The sequence below is a fragment of the Triturus cristatus genome, chromosome 12, assembly GCF_964204655.1.
Source record: "Triturus cristatus chromosome 12, aTriCri1.1, whole genome shotgun sequence".
NCBI lineage: Eukaryota > Metazoa > Chordata > Amphibia > Caudata > Salamandridae > Triturus > Triturus cristatus.
This window is the reverse complement of record NC_140595.1, coordinates 311,353,587-311,367,590: the sequence shown is the minus strand read 5'-3', so window position 1 is coordinate 311,367,590 and position 14,004 is coordinate 311,353,587. Positions and strand designations below refer to the sequence as shown.

Genomic DNA, 14,004 nt, shown 5'->3' with positions numbered 1-14,004 from the left:
AACTGCTGAGCGTCACGCAGGCACCCTGCCGCCATGTTGCAAGGCAGAATTCATGCTGTTTAATACTCTGTGGCAAACAACAAGGGGATCAGAGGGTTTAGGACAATGCTAGGGTGTATCATTTGCATGTGAAGGAGAGCCGCAATATGTTAATGACTTTCAAAACAAAATATCATACATTAACATTTATTTATTTTCGTTGAATTCATTTTTTTAGCACATCTATAAAACATATTTGACACACACAGTAAATATATTTAAAATACTTTCTGCGTAATTACTCCTCCTAAATTTGTGACTGGTGTTTGGGGTATGATTTTCCTGCTGTTGTACTTGATTCAGATCTCATGTTAGCCACTCTTGTTCTTATTGATTGGCTGATGAGGGTGACTGGTAGCTCCCCCCGCCCAACCTGTGGAAAGTTTAATACACACACTCTTTGGGTAAACCTGTGAGAACTGTATTCCCTGGGCTGATACACCTCTGCTTCTCAGGAGCACAAGGAGAGTGGAGATGTGAACACAGTCTCCACCGACTCACCCAAAGGATTGCTGTTGAAGGCGGTGTGGTCCCTACCAAGCAAGGATGTTTGCCGGCCACTGATTGGGAGAGTCTGGGTTTGTTACATGCGGAGGGAGGGGTGAGCAAACTCGGAGAATGACTCATTGCTCTAGCCCTTCATTGCAAGTGTGTGCTTTTGTGAACCATCCACTTAATGGAACTTGCTTCCTTAGTGATGTAGGCCCTTAGAACAGGGGGGCATATTTACAAAAAAATGTTGGAGGTCAGAGCTGTGCACAAATTTTGCAAATTCACAAGAATATGGCGCAACACTGTGTTTCTCATAGCGCTGGCACAAAAAAACTGCTGAGCGTCACGCAGGCACCCTGCCGCCATGTTGCAAGGGTGCCTGTGCTGCAGGCAGGGACACCTTCCTGCTCATAAACAATCATTCATGATGATTTGCTCTTCCTATGTGTGCTGCAGAATGGAAGGAGCAAAAAACTAGGAGAAATTAATAATTTCTCCTCACATTGCCATTTTAACACCTGGTAATCCATGGTGTTAGAATGGTGCTGTTTTTAGCGCTGCCTCAGCCTTGTAAATCTGGGGCAGAGTAAAAAAGAATAGGTGTTGGGGTGGAAAGCCCACAGCAACACCCATTGCACACCCCTTTGCCGCAGAAAGGGCCATATTTACAAGGTGGCCTTAAGCCACGTTAAGTGGCTTAGTGCAGCACCTTGTAAATATGGGAAATGGTTTTAGGCCTCCAGAGCATTAAAAAGGTGATGCTCCGGTGGCGAATTGAGCTTGTAAATATGCCCCAGGGTTTTAGAATAAACCGGCCAACTTCCAGCCCTTTCCAAAATCAGTGACTAAGAAAGTGGGTAATGGCACCCTCAGGTGAAAAGGACAGTGGCCCCTCATCAACCTGAGGGTTAGGCTGCTACCTGTGAGTCACCACCTAATAGCTCAGATAACTGCTCTCAGTGCAATTTTTTTCATTTATCAGTGTAAATTAAAACACAGCGTTCATGTTTTCATGTACACTGTCTATGTGAAGGTCAGATCTCATGTCCTCTCCTGGCTTCTGATGAAAGGAGGAAGGCCGATAGGGCTGACCCATGAACTGTCTGCAGAGTGATAATTAAGAACACAACACTGTGAATACATTTTGGGATTATGCATGTGTGAGGGACTACTTCAGCCATGTCCCCTCACAAGTGCACAAACCATATTAATCACCAGACACACTGCACATGCCTCAGGCAGCACTGTATATTTGCTAAAACTGGGCTGCTGAGGCACTAATCAGTGCATCCCTGTGCCCAATGAGAACCCAGTCAGAGTAGCAGGGGCCAGCATCTGACAGGGCAGTGCTTCCAGCCCCATCAGAAGCTGGGAGAGGGCTTACCACCAGATTCAAGCTAGTCTGGCTGATGAGGGGCGATAAACCTGAAACCGGTGCTAGGATGCTTGTTTACGGTCCACGGAGGACCTGGCCTGGCAGTTCGGGCTGGACTGTTCCCATGGGGAGCAGGTTCAAGACTATTTTGCATATTGCTGGGTCTAAACTGGAATGGCGTGGCGTGCAAAAAAATAATGGATTTAACCCAGATCTGTGACTGGGGGTGAATGTTTGATTAATTAAGCATTCCATCCATCATCTGTTCTTTTTGCATTTGTAGGTCTCCCTGTCATAATCCTGCCCCTGCTATGCAGTCTGGCTCTGCCCTTGAACTTATGGAATCAAATATTATGATATGTTATTGTCTTCAGCATCAGCCATAACAAACAAATAAGTAATGTAATTAAAAGGTACAATGATTCATAGAATACTCATATTAATAACACTCTAACAATGACAACTCTAAAAAACTTTGATGATAAAATGAGGCATTCGCAGTGCACTAAGCAGCATCAATCGTTAGGACACCTCGATGATCAAAGCTTCAATCACAATACTATTTTTTCAAGATGGCCCATGCTGCCCAGATGTAACTTGCTATAGATAAAGAAATTGTAGGATGCTGTGCTCTGTAGCAAAGTGCCAGTGTATTAGTACATGATGGTATGCAGAATGACTTAAATAAAGAAACTAACCGGTTGTGACACATAAACATAGTCTCTGTAAAACAAAAACATAAAGTGCATTATCCTGCACATCCACTATGTTCATAATTACAGAGCTCATTTCTTGCAGGGGCTCTCCTAAGCTTTGACAAATAAACTGCATTAGGAAGGGTATCCAACATAAATTCAAGACAAGTGCGAGATGCCTTCAGTTGTATACAATCAAGATAACACTCAAATTCAACTGACTGTTTTAGTAAAAAAATAACTGGTCGTCAATGATGATAACTCTGAAAACTCAAACATTCTCCCATACTTGAGCAACCAATATGTTTCTTTCACCTGTTTGCCAGAATCTAGACAAATTATTGCAGGATTTGCCCAAAAATGATCAAACTCTAAATTTAAAGAGATTTTTTTAAACATAGGCTGCCCACAAATTATTGTAGACTTTGCCCAGGGAAGATACTTCTGTTAGGGTGTTTAGGTCTATTTTCCCGTGGTGGATCCTAGTACGGCTTAGTCAAAACAACACAGGCCTTAGTGCCTTCATGTCAGAAATAACAATATCCATATACAAAGGGACCAGTGGTGTGCGAGGTCCTAGCTTTAACAGAGACATTACAAATTATTTTCAAATATCTGCAATTTCCATGCCTTGGTGGAGCCCCATAAGTTTGCTCCAACACTGCTGGGCCTACTGCATTTGGTCTATACATTTTTAATATTAATCTCAAGGATTGACTTCCAATTTTATGTTTAAGGTGTAATAAAGCATTAGATGTCCTTCTTAACATGAGTGCAGCATTTTCTAGTTTAACATGCCTGTCTATTTTAGAATGTAAGGGTATGCTAAATAGATGAATGCTAATATGCTCTCAAGATCTTGGCCATTAACTGGTTTCTAATTCCTATGTCCAGAACTAGAATCTTTCCCTGTTGCTTTCTTGGACGAGTCACCAGCAGGGGAAGCAAGGTAAGTTTTATAAATGTGTTTCTGAGTGAATTAAATTGAATGAGAACATTGAGGATGTGAGTGAATGAGAGTGTAGGAATGTGCCCTTTTTGGATGGTCACCCTCCACTTTTTGGTCCAAACGCTTATGGTTATCACTCTGATAGTGCACTGAAGTTTGTTGCCCAAACCCCAGTGCATGTGCTCTCTCCCAAAACTGTTAGGTTCGACTTGGTAATCCAAAACTGGCAAATACTTCACCCCCTTATGAGTCCCTAGTATATGGTACCAGGGGTATCCAGGGCATAGGTGGTAAAGTGGTCCCCAAGGCTGCAGCACGGTCTTGTGCCTGCCATTGAAGACGGCAGGAGCAGTGCAAACTGCTCAAACTCGACTGTGCCCTCACCATCGGTGGCTTAGTCAACACATTATCTTTAATATATATCTGGCACCCCTATGGAAGGTCTCCTCCGCCCAGGAGGCAGAGTACAGTTTATGAAAGATGAGGACATATAAGTGAAAGCCTACATGTCCCTATTGTTCCCTTCCGATTGGAAACTACTATAAGTATTAGCGGTCCATAGGATGACATGGGCTGCCGCTCGGGTATTATTGAGGTGGAAAGCTCCATTATGGGACTGCCAAAATATGTCATGTTTGGTATCAAACAGCATGCCTTTTCATACTTGACATGAATCTCATGCCCTAGGGGATGTGGCATGTAACCGTGTGGCTACCTTAGAGGTTGTTACAACAAACAAATGATGGACGGAATGCTGACAATGCATACATTCTCCCCCAGTCAAGAGATCTGGGTTAAATCCATCGTTCTTTTGCCCACTACACCACCCCAGTGGGTCCCGTGTTCACTACGCCACTGGAGTCAAGCTATCCTGGCTGATGACGGCTGATAGCCAGAAACCGGTCCTAGGATGCTTGATTCCGGTCCAGGGAAGACATGGCTCGGCAGTTCGGGCTGGACTGTTCCCATGAGGCACAGGGTCAAGACTGATTTGCATATGGCCATGTCTGAACTGGGGTGGTGTGGTGAGCAAAATAACGATGGATTAAACCCAGATCTGTGACTGGGGGTGAGTGTTTTGCCATTGTGCAACATTCCGTCCATCATCTTGTGTGTTTTGCTGTTCACCCTATGTGGGAAGGGTATGCCCAGACGTGGGTCCCGTGTTCACTACGCCACTGGAGTCAAGCTATCCTGGCTGATGACGGCTGATAGCCAGAAACCGGTCCTAGGATGCTTGATTCCGGTCCAGGGAAGACATGGCTCGGCAGTTCGGGCTGGACTGTTCCCATGAGGCACAGGGTCAAGACTGATTTGCATATGGCCATGTCTGAACTGGGGTGGTGTGGTGAGCAAAATAACGATGGATTAAACCCAGATCTGTGACTGGGGGTGAGTGTTTTGCCATTGTGCAACATTCCGTCCATCATCTTGTGTGTTTTGCTGTTCACCCTATGTGGGAAGGGTATGCCCAGACGTGGATCCCGTGTTCACTACGCCACTGGAGTCAAGCTATCCTGGCTGATGACGGCTGATAGCCAGAAACCGGTCCTAGGATGCTTGATTCCGGTCCAGGGAAGACATGGCTCGGCAGTTCGGGCTGGACTGTTCCCATGAGGCACAGGGTCAAGACTGATTTGCATATGGCCATGTCTGAACTGGGGTGGTGTGGTGAGCAAAATAACGATGGATTAAACCCAGATCTGTGACTGGGGGTGAGTGTTTTGCCATTGTGCAACATTCCGTCCATCATCTTGTGTGTTTTGCTACCTTAGAGGTTGCTCACCAGCTTTCTGTGCCCTTGCTAGCAAGCCTGCGTTTTCCGCATCTGCTGCCACCAGACATGATTCTGACCTACTGCCAGCCAGCTTGAACACTGCCAGGAGCCAGAAACAAAGACTTGGGAAGGAAGGAGGCCACACCTCCCTCCTCCCAAGCAGGTTAGTGAAGTGGCACATCAAGGCGGTGAGCCATCCGATGTGAAAGTACCCCCCTGAAAATATATCTAGCCTTCTCCAGGTCCATCTCACAAACTGGGTGCTTCCCAACCTGTGTCATGATCATGACCATGCCTACATTGTATACAGAGGCACAAAACATTGATACAATAATAGTGTACTGTTTTGCTTTGATTCTGGAGCATTTCACTCTATCTCACAAGAGTGCACCAACCACCTTTGCATCCTGAATCAGTCACTATTTGTGTACATAGACTGGATAGCACCAGCACACTTTACACTGACTTATTCCTCTTGCACTGCGCCATTGCGCTGTTTGCAGTCACCTTTTTACTAACAAATTGGTTTGATCATGTAATTGAAATGATTTTTTCTATTGTTGAACAAATTGAACAAAAAACTGTTTTGTTTATAAATGGAACCAATCTGTTGATGGTTAAACCAATTTTTTCCTAGGAAGTAGAGGTTCACACTTCCCCCTTGTGGGACCACTGTTTTTCTTTATTCCACAAAGTTACAGGCAGCTACCACGTTCCCTTGTCCCTCTAGATGTCGAAGTTACTTTCAGAACTGCTAATTTCTGCCAAAGCTTGTTGGTTGCCAATGCAGTGACTGACCCCTTTACTCAACGCTGCATTAAGAGGGAATTCCATTCCCTGTTTGACCAACGTCAGCAACCACATCATTGTTGTCTTTTTGCACTTTTTCCTCTACAGCATCGTCTCAGTGGTAAAAGCAGCTCCCCTGCAGCTACCGTTCAGCACCAAGGACAGCCAGGAAAATTCTGCACCTTGGCTCCATGGGCCAGGTAAATGTGAACTGACTGTCGTGGCTTGGTCCTGGGTCCTGCATCACCTTATCCTGCAAGAGTTCAATGCAACTCGAGCTGCAAGTGACCGATTGTCACTAGTAGTTTTTCTCATTGACCGCAATGTTATGTTTTCACTGTATTATTTTGCACTGACTTTCTATTGCTTCAAAAATCCATAACTCTGGTTAAATGTATGCTATTCCATTCATTTTGTTGTCTAAATTAAGATAAATTACACTTTCTTTTTATAAAATGGTGTCGGATTTCTCTCAAGTCATGTCAATTACTTATCGTCCATGTTGGTACTCAGAAATGCTTAGCAAATGTTCCTCTAGTAAAGCCTGAATGCTCTTTGCCACACTACCAGGACTGAGCTAGGGGTTTGATAGTTTGAATCCAAAGTCCATTTTAGGGGTATAGTGACAGTATTACATGGTAAGACTACCCAACCATACCAGTGTGTGTGTGTGTGTGCGTGAGCGCGTGTGTGCGCGCATGTGCGTGTGTGTGTGTATAATACCAGTTGTGTGTATGATCAGTGGTGACCTGGTATTCAAGAGAAGTAGTAGTGAGGGCACACTTGTACACACTAACTTTCAACAATCACACAAAATCACACTCATCCATCCAGAAGCACACAGACTGTCACATACCCCATCCATTCACAAGCACACACATGAACACATACTCACACTCATGTGTACACAAGCAGACACACATGCACATACTCACACCAACCCATTCACAAGCATAGACTCACAAACATACTCACACACTCTTTCACAAGCACACATATGCACATACTTACACTCACCCATTCACAGCAGAATTGTGCACATACACATACATTCAAATATATATAGACTTTTTCTGTGGATTGACTAAAGGAGCATGACCCACTTGCTGCAGCAAAACCTACTAAGGAGAGGCTACTAAAGCAAAATCGCTGGCAGCATTGGAAGGGATTTGTTGGGGCAGTACATCCCTAACAATCGTTCCTGAGGGAAGCGCTTGCTCAAGGTATAAAATTAACATCATGTTTAAAAAAATGTTTGCCCGTGACTGCTCCCATTTGGACATCATATTAATGCACCGCAATTTTGAGTGAATCAAAGAACTTTTCAACAAACGAAGCATTGTCTTTTGAATAACTGACTTATCAGTACTTTGTGGTGCATTGTGGGTATTGGAGGCACCTAACAGTCACGTGTTTTAAGTTACTTAATGCCTGCACGGAAGCACTTTGCCATCGCTTCCTGTCCGTGATCAAGGCCGACGAGACGCCGAAACATGTAGGATCAAGGAAGCATGTATGCGGCATTGCTTTTGAATAAAGAGCTTTCCTCATGAAATGGGCCTCTATTTTCTGTTGCTTCGGTGTTCGAATTTAACAAGCTTCTCCGTGCCCGTCTAGAGGCTGCCCTGAAGGGTTCAGGGCTCCCTGTTCGGGGACTTTTTCTGTGGATTGACTAAGGGAGCATGACCCACTTGCTGCAGCAAAACATACTAAGGAGAGGCTACTAAAGCAAAATCGCTGGCAGCATTGGAAGGGATTTGTTGGGGCAGTACATCCCTAACAATCGTTCCTGAGGGATGCCGCTTGCTCAAGGTATAAAATCAACATCATGTTTAAAAAGATGTTTGCCCGTGACTGTTCCCATTTGGACATCATATTAATGCACCGCAATTTTGAGTGAATCAAAGAACTTTTCAACAAACCAAGCATTGTCTTTTGAATAACTGAGTTATCTATACTTTGTGGTGCATTGTGGGAATTGGAGGCACCTAACAGTCACGTGTTTTAAATTACTTAATGCCAGCACGGAAGCACTTTGCCATCGCTTCCTGTCCGTGATCAAGGCGGACGAGACGCCGAAACATGTAGGATCAAGGATGTATGTATGCGGCATTGCCTTTGAATAAAGAGCTTTCCTCACAAAATGGGCCTCTATTTTCTGTTGCTTCGGTGTCCAAATTTAACGGGCTTCTCCGTGGGGGTTCCCTGTTTGGGGACTTTTTCTGTGGATATATATATATATATATACACTCAAACATGCAATAAAGCACTTACCTAGCCACAATAGTGAAGTCAGAACTAGCGGGTGATGAAGCACAAGGGCTCAGGAAGGAGCTGGAGGCTTTAGGGAAGGAAAACATGGAAAATCCCAAAGCCTCATCTCATTGTCTAATCTTGTTAAGGGTTAGTCAATAAGGTGATGCCCCCTCTAGCAAGTCATAAAATGGGACGGGGTCAGAGAGTTTTGCTGATCTCACCACACTCTGTGACGAGTTAGGGAAAGGTGATGTGAGGCATCATGGATTGACAGCCATCATTGGGCACTAAACCTGAAGCACCTAGGGCTGACTCCATCAGTGATGCTCCCTTATCATGAAGGGGAAGATCTCACAGGACTGTGCTGGACTGATGAGTTTATACCCTTACTTATTACATCACTTATACCATGTGAAATCATAACATTCATAAAATCCAAAATTATATAATTTGCCAGAACACTATGCATGGTAGATTAGCAAGTTATAGTTAATGTAGTGTGGTTAGCGAGTTGACAACATTGTGTACAGAGGTGCATCAGTTATAGTAATATGAACATGGTGCGTAAATTATAAATTTATGGTATAACTATAACTTTAGAATTTCTAACATTTGTAGTTTAAGTTTAGTTTGTATAGAAAGAATAAATAAAGTTTCCTTATCTGTAACAAATTGTTGACCTTTGTTTTTTCCACTGAATTTCAATGTTTCTATTTTTTAATTTAAAAAAATTCAAATAGTAAAGTTGAGTGTTATCAAGTGGGGTGTCATTAAGTGGACTGTCATAGAGTACAGTAGAGTAGAGTGTCATAGAGCATAGTGTTGTACAGTGGAGTGTCATAGGATGGAGTACAGTGGAGTGCCGTAGAATGGAGTGGTGTAGAGTGGAGTGGCAAAGAGTGGAGTAGTTTGGAGTGAGGACCGTACAGTGGATTAGCATACAGTGGAGTGGCGTATAGTGGAGTGGGGTAGAGTGGAATACAGTAGAGTTGAGTGGCATAGAGTCATGTGTAGTTGAGAGGCGTAGAGAGAAATAGCATAGAATGGAATGACGTAGAGTGGCGTGGCATTCTATAGATTGGCGGAAAGTTGAGTGGCATAGAGTGGAATAGCGCAGAGTGGAGTGGTGTAGAGTGAAGTGGCATAGAGCTAAGAGGCGTAGAGTGAAAAAGTGTAAAGTGGAGTGGCGTAGAATGGAGTGGTGTACAGTAAAGTGGTGTTCAGTGGCATGGTGCAGAATGGAACAGAATAGAGTGGAATAGCATATTGTGGAGTGGTGTAAAGTTGAGTGGTGTATATTGCAGTGGTATAGAGTGTGTTGGAACAGAGTGGAATATTGTAGAGTGGCATAGAGTCAAGGGGTTTAGTGTGGAATAGCATACAGGGGAGTGGCATAGAGTGGAGTGGTGTACATTACAGTTGTGTACAGTGAGGTGGCACATAGTCTAATGCTGTTCAGTGGAGTGGAATAGAGAGGAGTGGCATAGAGTGGAGTGGTGTAGAGCAGAGCGGCATAAAGTGGAATAGTGTAGAGTGGAGTGGCATAGAGTTTAGCGGCATAGAGTGGAGTGGCACGCAGTGTAGTGACATAGAGTAGAGTGGTTTAGAATGGAATAGCGTAGAGTGAAACTGAGTAGAGTGGTATAGCAGAGAGTGGAGTGGTGTAGAAGGGAGTGGTGTAGAGTTGAATAGCATAGAGTAATATGGCGTAGCGTACTATAGAGGGGAGTACAGTAGAGTGGGGTGGCATAGGGTGGGGCAGAGCGTAGTGGCATAGAGGGGAATAGCACAGAGTGGAGTGGTGCAGAGTAGAATGGCATGGAGTTAAATAATGTAGAGTGGAGTGGTGTAGAGTGGAGTAGTGTAGAGTGGAGTGGCATAGAGTGGAATAGCATACAGTGGAGTGGCATAGAGTGTAATAGCGTACACTGTAGTGGCATACAGTGGAGTGGTGAAGAGTGGAGTGGTGTAGAGTAGAGTGAGGTAGAGTGGAGTGGTGTAGAGTGGAATACTGTAGAGTAAGCGTAGCATATAGTGGTTTCAGGTCGAGTGGAGTAGCATACAGAGGAGTGGCGTAGAGTAGGGTGGCATACACTAGAGTGACATAGATCACAGTGGTGTACGGTGGAGAGACATAAAGTTAAATAGCATATAATGGAGCAGTATAGAGTTGAGTAGTGTAGAGTGGAGTGGCGTAGGGCAGAGTGGCGTAGTATGGAATAGCAAAGAGTGGAGTGGCATGGCCTGGAGTGGAGTGGAATACAGTTCAGCAGCATAGAGCGGAGTGGAGTGGCGTAGAGTGGAGTGGTGTAGAGTGTAATAGTGGTGTGGAGTGGACTGGAATAGCATAGAGTGGAGTGGCTTAATGTAGCGTAGAGGGGAGTGGTATAGAGTGGAAAAGCTTACTGTGGAGTGGCATACAGTCGAATAGTGTAGAGTGGAGTGGTGTACAGTGCAGTGGTATAGAGTGGAATATCGTAGAGTGGAGTGGTGTAGAGTGGCATAGAGTGGAGTGGCATAGAGTGGAATAACGTAGAGTGGAGTGGTGTAGAGTGGTGTGGCATTGATTCGAACAATGTGAAGTGTAATGGTGTAGAGTGGCGTAGAGTGGAAGCATGTGGAGTGGAGTGACGTAGAGTGCAGTGGCATACAGTAGAGCTGCGTTTACCAAAAAGTCCATGCAGAGCATTATGGGGATTCCTGGGAGGGAGCAGTGAATATTTTCTTAGCAACCTCGTCACTTCAACAATGACCCAGTGAGGCCATTTTCCTTTTTTTTTATATATAATTGGGTGCCCCGGTCTCACCTGGGGCACCTACTGCCTACATTTTTATTAAAAGGCAGCACGGGGAGCCTGCCCATGTCCTTTTTTTCTTTTTTCGTTGTTTTAGTGGGTGCACCCACAACATATGTAATCGTTGGGGCCCACAGGGGGAAGTCCATGGCTTTCCTGCCAGGTGGGAGCAGTTTACTTTTAATTAGAACTACATTTATATTCCCTGCCCACTATTTTGGGCAGGAAACATGACAGTGTCTCGGGGGTGGGATCCTCTGGACACTGTTCCTCATTGGGCCCCAAGGGATGGGCTCCCTGGGGCTGTTTTATGGCTCGGGCAGGGGTCCCCCACGTATCCTGGCCATAAAAATTATATAATCCCCAGAGGATGGGGTCCCTGGTGCCTTCCAATGGCTCGAGAGCGGATCCACATGCACTATTCCCATTAAAATCATCAGCTCTGGGGGATAGGGACCCCAGAGCCTTCAAATGCTAAGGGAAGGAGATGCTGCACATTCCCTCAACAAAATGATCCATCCCCCGGGCCCTGGCCCACCCCTTGGTGCTTTTATTTATAAAGGGCAGGAGTCCACCCATTTAAAATTGCCACTGATCATCAGCAAATTTCTTGTTTTTTAAATTAAGTTTTTGGTCCTCCCCCCAATCGGGCCAAAGGGGTCAGGGAACCCCTACCATGCACCCCTATATGTTTTTTCAGTTCTTTTTCAGGACAGTGGATTGAGTATCCAAGTCCTAAAATGGCTGCCAAACATTTTTTGTTGATGTGAGGCAGCCAATCAAATTTAATCTTTTGATTCCAGAGCGGCAGTACAAAAGCGTCTCTGTAAGTACATTTTGATCCTTCATTTCTCAAAAACTAATGAACAGATTTACATCAGTGATGTAATTCTGTTCGGCAGGTTTTCTCGGGTCAATGTTCAAATGTCCTCTGGAAAATTGCATGGGGAAAACGTATTTCGGGACCTCCCCTTTTTCTTTGCCCCAGCTTGATGGATCACACCCGGAACATTCGAGCAGGGAGCTGAAGTGGATCAGAGCGTGTTTTGGAAAATTTGGTGAAGACTCATTAAATCGCACCAAAGTTAAGAGCAAACCAAAGAATCCATTGTCAATGGCAACATGGTCCTGACTCTAACTACCCAGTGGTGACATTATATCTGGATATGATAATAAGATCTTAGGGACTGATTACAATGGCGGACGGACTTAAGTCCATTTGCCATCAATCCAGGAAGTGAGACCGCCGTCTGTATGGCGGTGGTCCCGCACATGGGATTATGATGCGACCGCCACCATGGCAGTCGCGATCGCGATGACGCACAAGTTTTCAAAGTGCTGCTGGTGGCCGGCTGCGCGGGTGCACGGTCGCGTGAACGCAAGCGCTAGGCCAGCCTGCAACACTTTGAAAACACACATACAAAATGTCTCTCTGAGCCAGCGCATGCGCTGGGCTCAGCGAGACCTAAAAAGGGTCCGTTTTCAGTGGAAAATGTGCTGTACCCATGTTGTGTTTTGGGCCACTTTTTGTCACTATCACTAGGTCTACCCACAAAAGTGAGGTACCATTTTTATCAGGAGACTTAGAGAAATGCTGGGTGGAAGGAAATGTGTGGCTCCCTCCAGATTCCAGAACTTTCCATCACAGAAATGTGAGAACAAAGTGTGTGTTTTTAGACAAGTTTTGATGTTTGCAAGGGATTCTGGGTAACAGACCCTGGTGACAGCCACACAAGTAACCATATACTGCATTCCCCTAGGTATCTAGTTTAAAATAATGTTCTCGTTTTCTAGATTTTCCTAGGTGCCGGCTGAGCTAGGGCTCAAAATCGACAGCTGGGTACATAGCAATAAAGGGTCAGTTTTCAGTGGAAAAATGTGATGTGTACACGTTGCATTATGTGCCGTTTCCTGTTGTGGGCATTAGGTCTAACCAAATAAGTGAGGTCTCATTTTTTCAGGAACCTGGGAAATGGCAGGTGTGTGGAAGGTTGTGGCTCCCCTCAGATTCCAAAACTTTCAGCAAATTGTGATGTTTGCAAGTGATTCTGGCTAACGAGTCACCCCATCCTGGATTTACCTGGGTGTCTAGCTTTCAGAAGTGTACAGGTTTGCCAGGTTTCCTTAGGTGCCGGCTGAGCTAGGACCCAAAATCCACAGCTAGGCACATTGCAAAAAAGGGCCTGTTTTCAGTGAAAAAATGTGATCTGTCCACTTTGTGTTTTGGGCCCTTTCCTGTTGCGGGCTCTAGGCCTACCCAAACAAGTGAGGTGCTATTTGTTTCGGAAGACTTAGAGGAACACAGAATAGTAGAAGCAGTGTTATTAGCAGTTGTCTTTCTCTGCATTTTTATCTTCCAAATGTAAGGCCATTTGTAAAAAAGAAGTCATGTTAAGGAATGCAATCTAATTTACAAGCTAGTATGGGTACCCTCAAATTCAGAGATGTGCAAATAACCACTTCTTATAAACTCTATATCTTGTGCGCATTTCGGAAATATCTAGAACTGCTTGATATCTGATTTTCACTCCTTATATTTTACCAAATTAATTGCTGTATACCCATTACACAATGAAAACCCACTGCAAGGTGCAGCTCAGTTACTGGCTCTGGGTACCTCCGGTTCTTAGTGAACCTACAATCTCTGTATATCCCCATAACCAAAAGGGTCCAGGAGACGTAACAGTATATAGCTTTTGAAAATCTACCATAGTTAGCAGAAGTTACAGATGAAAACGTAGACACAGATGACTGTTTTTTTGTCAACTCAATTTCAATTTTTTTTTTATTTCAACTGTTACTTTCTAAAGGAAATCATTGAAGGATCTGCACAAATG

General features: G+C 44.5%; 1 protein-coding gene across 1 annotated transcript in view; it reads right to left on the bottom strand.

The window, feature by feature from the left end:
- The window catches only part of CDH16 (cadherin 16), a 622,060-nt gene that overhangs the window by 522,477 nt on the left and 85,579 nt on the right, over positions 1–14,004 (bottom strand). The gene's annotated exons all lie outside the window — the stretch shown is intronic.